The sequence below is a fragment of the Ictidomys tridecemlineatus genome, chromosome 11 (assembly GCF_052094955.1).
Source record: "Ictidomys tridecemlineatus isolate mIctTri1 chromosome 11, mIctTri1.hap1, whole genome shotgun sequence".
Lineage (NCBI taxonomy): Eukaryota > Metazoa > Chordata > Mammalia > Rodentia > Sciuridae > Ictidomys > Ictidomys tridecemlineatus.
Window position 1 is genome coordinate 58,777,843 of NC_135487.1, and position 13,154 is coordinate 58,790,996.

A 13,154-nucleotide genomic window follows, 5' to 3' on the forward strand; every position below is an offset into this window, starting at 1 on the left:
TGTGATGTTTGCCCAATGACAAAATCACCCCTAAAAATCCATTTCTCAGAACATATCCTCATTCTTAAGCAAACACATGATTGTACTTTCCAGGTAAGGAAGGTCAGATCAAGAATTAAGCTCATTGACTCCTAAAGACTGTCATGTCTCATACAAAGTCACTTGTTAGAGGAGGACCCTATTTGAAGTACTACTTTGTGCTACTATTTTGGTATTTTGGAATTAGTGAATTCAGCCAAACTAGAGCAGCTTGTTTACCTAGTTTTCATGTGAAGAGGCTTTCATGAGAAATAGAGACTTGAAACAAAGGTAGAATCAAAGTGCCCCCATGGTGGAACCCCAGGGGATTTCAAAAAGTTTTCTTGGGCTGGGGATGTGGCCCAAGCAGTGGTGCGCTCGCCTGGCATGCGTGCGGTTCAGGTTCGATCCCCAGCACCACATACAAAACAAAGATGTTGTGTCCGCCGAAAAACTAAAAAATAAGTATTAAATATTCTCTCTCTCTCTCTCTCTCTCTCTCTCTAAAAAAAAAAAAAAAGTTTTCTTAAATAATGAATCGTTTCTCCAAGCAAAGTCTTACACAAAAGGCCAATATACAAAATGTGGCACCTCCCCTTTTTAAGTAGGAAGTGCCCTGGATCATGTCTGTAGAATCCCAAAGGTACTGTAGAGAAGAGCTGGAAAACCACTGATGCAATTTATGAAACAAGGCATATTATTCCACAAAATAACTTTGCTTTAATGATTATCAGTAAGGTTCATATGAGTCCTTTATATAGTCTTCTATACAAACCTCACAGTTCTGAAGCTACTAAATATTAATGAATTACTCTACTCAAAAACTATTTGGACATCTATTATGTTTAAAGCCTTTATACCAGGCACAGTAGAACTTACAAAGGGAAACTGCACAAGAATCTACTTTTAAGGATCCTTCACATTCTAAGAGGAAACAAATATTCACCTAAATATATTTTAAGTACCAAATAACAAGTTCTATAAAATAGAGAGTGAAATTTTCTATAAAATTTCAGAACAAAGAATGTTACTTACTTCTGAGGAGTTCAGTGTCAGCTCCATGGAATAGGTGACATGTGACCTTGGTCGTAAGGGATGAATAGAATTTGAAAAAGGATCCTAGGTTCACAGGAGACATTTATAAAATAGGTTGAGATTAGAAAAGTAAAGGCATACATAGGAACTATGAATAACTTCATCTTAGTACAAAACGTGTGTTTTTATTATGTATACAGTGTATGAAGAGACAATTAGGAAAGAAATATGGAAAAATAAAACAAGAGCACAGAAATCAGTGTGGGCTGGACTAGGGTTTAGACATTGTTCTTTTAGCAAAAGTAGGCACTAAGGATATTTGAGCTGGAAATTACAAATCTGAGGCTACATTATAGAAATAGTAATTAACCTATGGCAAAAGATAACCTTGAAGGTAAAGTCTAGAACCTGCTGAGGAAGTTACTGCAGTAATCTGTGATAAGCAATGAAAAGCAGAATTTCTCTAGTGGCAAGTATAAATGAAAGTAGAAAATTAAATCAGACATGAGAGTGGTAGAATCTTGGAAGTAAATAATATGGGACTTGTTTATAATTATTTAGTGATTTTCAAATAAAAGTAATTTCTTCACTGTTAACCATAGGTTCTTTTGTTATTGGATACGAATACCTTTATTTTATTCATTTATTTTTATGTGGTGCTGAGGATCGAACCCAGCACCTCACATGTGCTATGCGAGTGCTCTACTGCTGAGCCACAACCCCAGCCTAATTATAGGTTCTTTACCTCTTTTTACAAAACAAATATGATGTTAATAAGCATAATTATTTTCTTTGAGTTTTGCTAACAATATTTAGGAAACAGATTTAGATGATAAATTAACATAATGCAAACTGATGATTTTGAGTTTAGGGATTATTACTTTACCACCCTAACCATCTTTGCAAATGGCATTAAAACAAATGAGTGATGACTGAAAGTTTTCTCTAGCTATAACTCTTCATTTGTAGGACAATTAAGTGTACATTCTGTTGCCTTGTAAGTGCAAGTTGTTGCCATCAGTTATATAGCAGAACTAAAAATATAAATGTTGACTAAAAGTGAATATAAAATATTTACTATATATAACAGATACAGGTTTACATTTACCATTTTTGCTCCTCTAACATAAATGTTTGAATTGCATAAAAATTTCTCAAAATTTATGAAAAAATAGATACCTTCAATGTATTGTCTCAACTAGTGCATCAATTATTTGTGGACTATTTTTTAATCAATCTTTAATCTACAACAACAATAAAACATTCAGTTTTCCAGATTAATGCAGGTACAAAAAATATGGATCCTGCCCCTCCAAGGGTTTACTACCATCTAATGGGTAGATAGGTCATTTACCCAGGAAACAACTAAATTCAAAATGATTAAGGGCCAAAATGATTTAAAAGCCATTTTAAATAGCAACTTTGAAACAGAAAATTTAAAGGGATTGCAAGTCAGTAAAAAAATCAATGTAGAATGAAATCTTCCTGGTGGTCTTGGAGCTAAAACCAGAGGTTGAAGAATGGGCATGATTCTTGCCTCAGACTGTTCCTACTATATTCATTCACCCTTGTTTTTCAGAGTATTTAATACTCTGAAAAATAGGAGAGGGAAACATGCATGTCAGAGTCTGTGGAACTCAGACACTGGTTTGCCTTTCTATTGACATGATTTGCTAACATTTTTATCTCCCCAGTGCACCAGACAAGGCAGAACTTGAAGTCAGAGACCTTTTTCTCTTCATCCCACATTTCCAGAACTGAGCATAGTGTCCACACATAGTAGATGCTCAATCAATGTATTTTTAGCTAAAACAAAGGCTTTGAATACTTTAAGAATGACATTTTAGGAAGAAATGGCCTAGTTGATACAAGTATGGCTACTTTTAGACAAAATCTGAGTAACTTACTCAATGCCATTTATAATTTTTAAGGAAAGAAACTGTTTAAGATTACTGATAAACCTACAGAAAAAGAACACATCTGTATTTGCATTTGAGGTTATTGATATTATTTGACTAAAATAAAAAAACTATTTTTCCCTGGCAAGCAAAGCCTCTCTGAGGCATATTATACAGTAGGTAAAGTTAATTTTGATCTTCAGTATATACTAAAGGAAAATTGAAGGAATGAGTAAGGAAATGATTCTTTCCAATGCTTATGAGAATAGCAATGATACCTACCAATTTATTAGCTTTTACAACACGAAGAGAACTCCACTAAGATTTTGTCATGTTCTCATTTAATTTCACAGCAATTCTGTGCTACAGTGTTATTATCTCCATTTTACAGATAAGGAAACTGATTAAAGATAGTAATCTGGGTTCCATCCTCATCATCCCTTTAACACTGTACTATATTTTAACTACAACAATGAAACTATGTCCAAAGAGAGAAATAGAAGTCTGTTGATCTTGGATGGGCATCAATAATATTTACAAATTTTGCTATTTGTATTTCAGTCTTACAGTTTTGATTCCTCTAAACCATAAATAATTTTTCATCTCATCTCCACATGCTTCGGTGTTCTGTTTTATTTCTTCTTCCACATACTATCTTCTGCTGGTATGGAGCAAAGTTTGAGTTCTTATTCAGATATGTTTTGTTTGGCCCAAGGAGTTTAAATATTTTTAAAGTATTCAAAGCTTTAAGCAGGAATACACTAATTGCTATGGAACCCATCATCTACCAACTTATACCTAGCCTAAATTTTTCGCACTCATCTTGTGACATTGGATCTTGCAAACCATGGTTTACAACTAAAGGTTTTAAAGCTTTTTTACTTAACGCAGTAGTCTATGTCTTCTTGGAAAAAATACCTTTTCTAAAGGGTTTGACATTGAAACAGAAACATCACTGCAAATATATACTGATCACATGACTGGTCTTCTCCCAGATAAGTCTATACTATTTTATAACAGCACTGTAAGAAATGAAATAGCGATACCTCCTTTACAAAATGGCCATACCACACTCCCATGAGACTTATATATAAGTTTTGAAGCTCTACACAAATATTAATTTTATTGATCTTAGTTCCTCATTTGTTCTCTTATACCGGCAGAGCATTGATAAAAAAAAAAAACACTCTACAATAACCTCATACATACAGATACTTCTTTTTATAAAGCACAGCTAATTAGTGTGCAGTCTAGATCTGAGAAGGACTCACTGCTGGTTTTTGAGTGTCAGCTTATTCTGGGGAATATAAAGGAAAATAATTAGTGATAATTTAAAAACAGCAAACTTTCCAATGTTGAATGACAGATCATTTAAAAGGACAAATCTGGTAAAGACTAAAAGAATCTTAATTTTAAAGATGACATTTAACTAAATTAGTGAAGATTTTAGGAAGCATCAAAGAAAAAAACTGATAGAAAATTTTAATAGTTGTTTTTAAGTTGACATATGTCTGTGCCTTTCAATTGAACACAAAATAGAAAACTCCCATACTTTAAAACAACACAATGATCAAGTAAAATAAGTTATCTATTGTTTTTCCAATATAGCTGTTGTCCTCATTTGCATAGATTAGAGTCCCATTTTCAGCTATTCCTTGACTTGTGACTTTTGCAATAAAAGAATTTAACATCCATTGACAAATGCCTTCTTGAAGAGACTTCATGCAGACCAATTAACTGATTACATTAAAATATTTACAGAAGTCTTACAAAAGAACCCATTGAAACTCTTGTGAAATCTTTGGTAATTCTGTTTTTGTGATTCTCTGATATAAAACCAGTAATTACAAGTGGTATTTTAAAATTTGCAAATAATTATTTTTATTAATTTCCATTTTAGAAGTAAGTGGGTTAATTAATTAACGCCAAAATACTTATTGAATGCTTGATTGACCCAGTATATATGCTATGCTCTGGGATACAGCTGAGAAGGAAGGATCATAGGACTTTTTTTTATCAGAGTTTAGAGCCTCATGAAATATTTCCCAAACTTCCTAGTCATAAGAATCATTTGGAGGCCTCCATTAAAACAATAAATAACACCAAAAAAAATTTAAAAATTAAAAGACAGATTCAAAGGCCATATCCTTGAATGTATTGACTCAAAATGTCTTAGGTTGCACTTGGGAATCCATAGTAAATAAGACTGCCAAGCACTTTTTGTGATCCAGGGAAAAGAGAAAATACCACAGTACAGTGACTCTCAACTCTGGCTACACAGAATCATTTAAAAAAAAAAAAAAAAAACTTAAAAAAATCTTGACACTGATTAAATCCAAATCTCTATAACACTCCAGGTGTTTCTAGTAGATAGGTAAGCTTGAAAGCTACCTTCTAGTCTAATGCTAACTACTCCTCTTAACTATTTGCCATACAATTTCATATTTCTCTGTTATCAGAGCAGAGTTAAATATTAGAATATTGAGTTACAATGTAACTACAAATGTTTTAAATATTATCACTTTAAATAAAGTATTATCATTCATTCATTCATTCAGTAATTGATGCAAAAGTCAGAGATCTATAGCCTCATGGTACTTGTGGTACAGAGTAAGTCTCAAGACCCATCAGTTTTCATGAGAATTGTTCTACCTATAGTAGGTCCTTTTAAAGTATCTAACTTACTTGTAATTCATGAGTAATACTAGAAAGTTCCCAGGAGTGTACAATCTTCACAGGTAGCCAAAACAAAAATAAAAATTTCAACATCAGACAATCACAGTGTACAACAATTCTTGTGGGAATTCAGGAATATAAACCTTAGTAGAATAGAGAATTATATGTGCAGGTTGAATATTCCTCATCAAAATTGCTTGGGACAAGAAATGTTATAGATTTTGGATTCTTCTAGGTTTTAGAATATTTTCACAAAGTTTACCAGCTGAGAATCCCCAACCTGAAAATCCAAACCTCAAAGTGCTCCCAAATTCAAAACTTCTTGAGCATCTTTGCAGTGGTCAAAATCTTTGCATTCTGAGGCATTTTAGATTTTGGATTCCTAGATTAGGGATGCTATATGTGTAATAAATAGATACACATATATACAGAAAGATTCATATCTATGTATACATGTGTGTTATATGTCAATGCACATATAAACCTATGTATTTCCACATGATGCTTCCAGTCTTTCGAAACTGGATTTCTAAGGAAATTAAACCTTATAAAAATGAGTTGAGGGATTTTTAAAATTTTTCCAAAAATGAGAAATAACTATGATCAAATGGGTTGCAAGAAAGAGAAATCAATTCATTACATACAATGGATGCTTTAGGAATTAGGACTTCAGAGCTTAAGTACTACCTGTGGTTCTGAATTGTCATCAGATGTCATATTTCCAAGTTGATGCATTTAAAAAAAAAACAGTTACCATTGCTGTCAATGTAGTTGGGATTGTCCCTATGCATGAGGTCTCTCAGGACTCATATTCAATGTGTGACTACCGGGTCTCCTTGGAAGTCATCCTCTTTGAAGGTAGTCTAAGTGGGACAACAATATATAAGTTGTTTTTGATATGTTGTATGGGGTAGGCATTTAGATTGACACATATCTGTCATAGTCATATCCCATTCTCTGGAGTTCAATCACAAGAACATATTTGTAACTTTATGGGATACTGAGAAATGTAAACTAGATGTATGCCAGAGGAGGAAGTGAGTTTTGATGGGCAACCAGAAATCTGTACTACATGGACCCTATTTGCACTATGGATAACAGGTAGGAGGCATTTGGGTACTGGTAATAATCAAGAAATCTGCTCCAGATTTTTTATAAATTAGTTACACAAATATGTTAGTTACATGCTAAATATTTTCGTTTATACAAACATTTTTGCAATTAATAAACTAATACCATTAATTGAAAAATATAGTGAAAACGACTTAATGACCATATTATATATAAATTAATTTCAAAATAAATCTCATTTACCTTTGTTAAGTTAAAACCCAAGATTACCTTTAGGAATGTGGAAACATATGTCTCTCAATCAAAATATGGCTCAAGAAGAAATATTATAATTATATAATAGTATAAACTAAGTTATGTAAATTTAAAAGCATAAGTCACATATTGGCATGCAAGCTACATCAATGACAAAACATACAGTCACACATATTTTTCTATAAAAAAATGAAAATAAAAAACAGAAAGTCTATGAGTATTATATTCAGAGAATGTTGTCCTGCAACAGCAGAAGGTGCTCCTTAACCATTTAGTGCTACAAATTAATGTATTCCTATACACAAGCTTCATTCAGATATTGATGTTTGTTCATAGTTTCCATTTCCATTTCTGGTATTCTCAGTTTCCATTTGAAGTCTATCTGTCCTCAGCTCCCAGCTTCCAGAAAAACAGTGGATTTTTCTACTCATTATTTTTTAAAAAATTCACTGTCTAACTTACCCTGATTTTCTGAGTGAAATCACCCCTCCCTCTCGTTTCATTTTTACTTTCCAGAGGGTCAGCTATGTCCCAAATACTGTCATCACATTTCCGTTTTGGTTCAGTTTCCTCAACCTGAGCTCCTCCCACTTCCCTACACCACTGCTACAGTATACTGTTGTCCTGAGTAGTTCTCGGTTTGTACTCCTCTAGAGATAGCTGAAATTTTATTCTGGGACCAGTTAAAATGTTCTTCTATCAGCTGCCTCCATTAGAATGTCTCATTTTATTTTGGCTGCATCCACTAATTCTAAAAATTGTGCTTTTACCACCTCATTAACTAAATTTCCTTGGACATATACTCCCTTTAAATTAAAATAGGTATATTTAAGTCAGAGGAAAACTCATTCATTTTGCCCACCTTATTATATTACTTGAACAAACCTGGTGAATTCTACCATCTCTTGGGGTACCTTCCATTAGAATCTTTGCAAAGTCATCCCAGTCAAACAAATCCCTAAACCTCACATATTAGAAGTGGGTTCTAAGCAATCATAAGACATTAGAAACACTACACAAGATTTTATGTTTGGGGGAGGTGTATTTGTGTGTGTGTTGGAGGAGAACACAGAAAGTCAAGTATTAATTTGACCCAAACTAGGAATTGTGTGATACCAAAATTTGCTTGTTGTTGGTATATATATCCAGTGTTTTTTTTTTTTTTTTTTTTGTGGAAAAAATGATTTACTCTGCTGCCTCTTTCCAGCACATCACAGTCATTCCCTGAGAACTCTAAGACCAGCGGGGAAGAAGTGTGTTTTACCTTCCCTTACTCAAGGGCTGAGTGTGGAGTAGAAGTAATGCTCCTTTTGATCCTCTTAAGCCTTTCCAATGCTTCCCATGACTTGAAGTGAACTTACTGGACTATGCTTCTCTGAATGTTACTACTGGTTCCTTACATTGCCATTTTCCATTCTTTGTAAATGTGGTCTTTATAAAGCCAGCTTTTGAAAATGTCAAAACGGCTTTTCTGTTTGACCATTTCTTTCTGCTTTTTGGGAGGCCCATGAAAGCCCTCTTGGCACTTTGTCGATTTCCTGAACAGATAACCTTTCAATATTGATATTAATGCTGCCTTGTGGTATCTGTGCATTTCTCAATTCAAAATTTTCCACCCTTGCTTGCTGAGATTCATTTATGTTACTGCCTTCTTAAGACACTGAAGTTTCACTGCAACTGAATAGGGCCCCAGAGTCAGGATTTACTAGCTAGTAAATGAAGAATGATCTTTATAGGTGGATATTTCTTTCCCATTGAAGAAATTTCCAATAGCTAGCTATATCTTGAATGTGGTCCAGAAATTATTAACTTTCTATTCTTGTTGAATATTTTCTAAATCCTCCCTAAAAGCTTTAGGAAGAAACAATCTTTCAAATAATATTAGTTTTCTCTGGCTTAAAATCCAGCATGGACAGATCTGGGGATCTATTTTGGTGTGTAATACTGCCCTACTGAAAGACAAGAGGACAAATGAATTGGCAGTACAGACTCTGGATCCAGACCATGCACATTTGAAACCCAGCTCTGCCACATTTTTTATTCCTAGGAAATTTGTTTACCATTCATTTATGGTAACAATTATACCTAACTGATCAGATTTAAATGAGAAACTACATTAGCAATTGTTATCATTATTTTTCCTTTATTTTTGAAAGATCATTTTACTTCTTAATATTCTTGGATGCCCAAGTTTGTTTACTAAATTAAATACGTCAAAGGGCCTGTCTCTCTCTCTCTCTCTCTCTTTTTTTTTTTTACTGTATTACTAAACTTACACAATAGTGCTTATAATATCTCAGATGGATAATATCTTCTAAAAAAATCTTTTCTAAAACGATGTGGGAAATAACTGGATTGTTCCACTATAGATAGTTTTCAATAAAGAAGGAAAATAGGATTTAAATCATATTATTTCTTTAATTGAGAACTCTCATCCCTTCATGGTTCAAAGTTGAATCACAGATTCAGTCTGACAGTCCCAATAGGTAGTTGCAGATCTGGAAAAGAATTTGAATTAAATGTAGCTAAGGGTTGACAGGGTTATTTGATTATCTAGGATTCTTTTCAGTGATTACTGCTTCTAGGGCTATTCACAAAACTTAAGCATAGAATTAAACACCAGTCCTTTAGTTATTCAACAAGTATTTGCTTACAAAAACAGTATACAGGGGAAAGGGTTATCAGAAGCACATTGTGGAGGTCAAAACATATAGGTAGAAGAGACTGTACTTTTACAGAAGGTGTATGGGACATCCACATGATTTGGCAGTTTTCCTGTTCTATGCCCAATGAGCTTACTCAGTGACTCAATTCAGCAATTGTCCTTCTCATATAAAGATCAGGGTGGATACTTTAAAAATTAATATTAAGAAGGTTAATTCCTACCCTTCCGTCAATGGTAAAAGGAAGAACTCATACAATTGCACTTTCTTGATTTCTAAGAGACAATCATTTTTCTCATTTCTATTCCTGTTCTTACTGTATCATTGTTATGCTACATAAACATCTTTCTGACTCAGATTTTTCATTTGCAAAATAGAGATAATGATGTCTAATGTGTCCATGTTCACATAGATACCTTTGTCATTAATAGTGGTGCCAGGTCAACAGCAAAGGGAGGACTGTAGGGAAAGATTCTATAAAATAAATTACAATATAATTTATATTAATTGCATGTAACAGAGTTGCCAGAAAGTCTCAGACTAAGATTAATTTTGTATCCAGCTGCTGGGCCAGAACTATTTGCAGGGTAGTCAGGATTATCTTTATCCAGCTAACTAGGGGCGAAAGTTTTTGTGGTGACTAAATGGTGTGGGGAACAACACACTCTTTGTCTGAGAATCTTACTATTACCTTGACTAGCATGGAGAAAAGTTTATACAAGCCGAAGAATGATTAGAACTCTTTAATCCTGGAGCAATGAATGATCTTTGTATCAATTACATTTCAAGCCTTACATGAAGAACTATATTCTCAGACACTGAGCCTCCATTTAATGACTTGAACAAATGTACAGAAAGTCGGTGAAAAGCATTCCTGGTTTCGTAGATGAAATAGCACCAGGACATTGACGATGTCTACCTTCTCTTGTATTGGGAGGGAAATCCCCTTTCTAAATTCTAAAAATAACAGTTGTTTTTCATTAACTGTTGGTTCAGAGTTGAGGATCAATGATCTTGAGTGACCCTTTTCTTTGGGAATGGAGCACATTTTAATAGACTTTTTCCTGTCTATGGTCTATTAAAGATTTAGTCTCAGGCAGGATCCTGAATTGGTGGGGTTTCTAAAGGAAAGGATTTATTACAGGCTTCTTCTAATTCTTTCTCATTCTTTAATTTCTTTTTTTTTTTTTTCTCATTTCAGACAAAGAATGAGAAAGACATTTTGAGTCTCCTATTGAGACATAGGTGGCCTTCCAGGCAGACATTTAGCAGTGAACTTTTATTAACCTTCTCTGGGATTGACAGTTTCTTTTGCTTCCTAAATATGAAGCTAACAAGCTGTTATTTGCAAGCTTGTACTTCAGCACTGCAAGCAAGAAAGAGAGAAAAAAAAACAGTTGTGGTGTTTTCTTTTGGACCTTTTCTCTTGCTCTGTATCTATAGCATTTATCGGAAAAAAGACATGTAGTGTAAGCCTTCACACATGTTATTCCCTACTGAGTAACTAACTCCTTTTATTTCTGATGCTTCCTCCAGGAAGTCTTCCCACATGTTCCTTCAATAATTCATGCTCTAACTTATTTCAGAATTACAAGTGTCACTCTGTTAAAATTGCTCATATCCTTGAAGGTATTCCCTGCTACACACTAAGCTTAACTGGGGCAGGAGCTATCAATATTGTACCATTTTATTCACAATACTTTAGAACAGTGACTTGGTCATAGGAGAAATCCAACTAATATTTTCCAAATGCATAAATGAATTACTGAAAATTCAAGGAATAGAAGAATAACTAAAGTATCTTTGTGACACACATTGAATTCAATGCTTTATATGTATTATCTGATTAAATCCCCATAACTCAATATGATGGCATTTTTAAAACATAATGACAGAAGAGATTACTAAGAAGACAAAGGTCATAAGTGACACACGAAGATTTTTACACACACTTCATAGTCATACAGTCTAAAAGATGGGGATATATACCACAAAACAGGAGTAACTCTGACTGGATAACAATATATTTATCAGGTTGCCTTAATGATGAGACCCCTACTTTATAGAAATTATAACAAAAATGAGAAGATGCTTCTCCCTTCATATTAAAAAATTCTTTTGCACTTAATAGAAAGTCATCCTTTTGTTCAATTAAAACTAGTAGAATACAAGTCACTAGTCAGGCTGCTTTATGCTATAGATAATTATTTGCATTCTAGTCACTAAAGCCTATCCAAAAAAGAAAAGGAAAGGAAAAAATATAAAATAAGGAAACACAATCAGCTGTTTGACTGATCTGATTTTCTAATTTACTCAGGTGAAAAGTTAGTCAGACAAACTGGTTTTGAAATGTAGACATAGCCCCAGAGTATTTGATGATTCTCAAGAAAAATACAACCTCCTGAAATTCTAGTGATTTTTAGTCACTACTGACCATGTAGATTTGAACCTATACTTGCTTCTTCTAAATGAATTGATTTTCCTTCTCACAGGCAACATTTTTATTTTCTAACCTGCAGCATTTCTATGCCTGACTGGAATATTTTTGCATTTGATTAATGTTTTCATTTGACTTTCAATGAGGTCTCAAAACAGTTTGGCTTGTCACAGTCAAATTATTTAAATATTCCTCTGAAAAGAGTATGTAGAAACTAAAATCAGATTCATGTGAACCTGAAAAAACAGTGGCAACATTTCTTGAACTTGTTATATTTTTTATGTCTAAATTAATCATTTCACATTTTTGTTTTATGTTGGTTCTCAGCTCCTTCAGTACAGTGATTATTGAATGCCTTAATGAAAAAGTTTTAATTTTTTACTGACCCCAGAAGTTACTTTCCAACATGGATTTGTGTTCCTTTTTAATATGTTCCTTGTGGTTTCAATAGCTCAAACATATGCCTTCTACTTACAGGAATTAAAACTTGCTTTGGTTCCTTTAACACAAATACCTAAGCCATTCTTCTCATTTCTCAGTTACTCTTTATGCTTTCCAATTAAATATGGCCAAAATTGGTTAGAATTCTCTTCTCTGTTATTAACATTTATGTCATGTGAAAAAAGCACACATAAGAGAATATATATTATATTTTTCAATTTTTAAACTTTTTTTTTTCAGTAGTGATAGGGATTGAACTCAGGGCTGCATGCATACTAGCTTAGCACTCCACTATAGAGCTATACCTGCAGTTCCAATATGTATAATTCTTGAATATGTAAACTAATCTGTAGTGTGATAAAGAAGATAAATGTTTTCCTAGTGCTGAGGGCTAAGAAAGGGGTAGATGGCAAGAGGGACTAGGAATCCTTTTAGGGGGACAGAAATGTTCATATATTTTATGGTGGTAATTTCACAGGAGCATAATATATGTTAAAATTCATCAAATTATAATCTTTAAATGCATACAATTTTTCCTTCTAATGTGGATAAAAGTAAATTGCCTAATATGGACTTTAGATGTAAAATAGTTAAATCCTTAAAAAGAGATATGCAAAGTAATGTGGACTGGCACCTGTCTAATCATGAACAAAAAGGTTT

At 33.4% G+C, this 13,154-nt stretch overlaps 1 protein-coding gene across 1 annotated transcript in view; it reads left to right on the plus strand.

Annotated features, from left to right (window-relative positions):
- Tnni3k (TNNI3 interacting kinase) overlaps positions 1–13,154 on the plus strand; it is a 285,107-nt gene that overhangs the window by 125,933 nt on the left and 146,020 nt on the right. The window lies entirely within an intron of this gene.